Source organism: Acyrthosiphon pisum, chromosome X, assembly GCF_005508785.2.
Source record: "Acyrthosiphon pisum isolate AL4f chromosome X, pea_aphid_22Mar2018_4r6ur, whole genome shotgun sequence".
NCBI lineage: Eukaryota > Metazoa > Arthropoda > Insecta > Hemiptera > Aphididae > Acyrthosiphon > Acyrthosiphon pisum.
The window spans coordinates 121609801-121610777 of record NC_042493.1 but is presented as its reverse complement, the minus strand read 5'-3'; positions in this window follow the sequence as shown (position 1 = coordinate 121610777).

The following is a 977-nucleotide window of genomic DNA, read 5'->3' as shown; positions in this document are numbered from 1 at the left end:
GTGTGCTATTTTCTTCTTTTCTACCGTTGGCATCCGTGTATTAATTTTATTGCGTTTTGTATTAAATACCGAGTGCTGGCTAGATATTTAGATTCGAATGTATGTGTTGTCTTAATGGTCTTGTTGTTATATACGATTGCATCATCTTGTGTATGCTCGTATCATTCCTTTGATATTGGCAGTGAGATGGTATGCCTATGATGTAATTAGTTTTTATTACTTTGTTATTGAGTATATGGCTGATAATTTCATCATTTGGTGTTTCGGCGGATGCCCGGTACCATAATCGTTGTTTTTTATACGTTTAATTCTTACGGTCTTAATAATTTTCTTAGTCTGATAATATTGTATGTTCCTCTATGTGGAAATCATTAATTCGTTGGTGGCCGTCCTTTAGATATTGCGTTCTGGTAATCTGCTTCCGTGTGTGATTATTGCTCTTGGGTGTTATCTTTTGATGTGCTGTGGTACCTATGATGCAATGGCATTACTTCTGGGTGGTCTGAGTTTATAATGATTTAAGTTAAGTAAATAATTTATTTTATTATTTTTTTATACCGATGTATGATCGTTATTGGTTCCAAATAATTTTATGTATTTATTAATATAATAGGTAGAAATATAATATATTACATTAACTTAATTATTTTAAAATAACTTAACGAGTCAAAAAAAAATCGTTAACTTGCTCATATTTGCCATACTATATACGACCACTCCACAATCCTAAAATAAAATCTAGTTTCATAATATATCATAGGTAGGCACGTTATATAACTTATTTTTGCATTGCTCATTTGTAATTTGTTAATGTTTTATATCTACGTTTCGAAGAACGAAGTCATATCATTTAGGATTGTAAACGAATTATTGTCTCTATTATAATAAGTAGTATGTATATACCATTCCTGGCGCAGTCCATATTATATCAATAAAAGATCACAAAGAAAACAATGTGCAAAAAGATCAGAAAATTG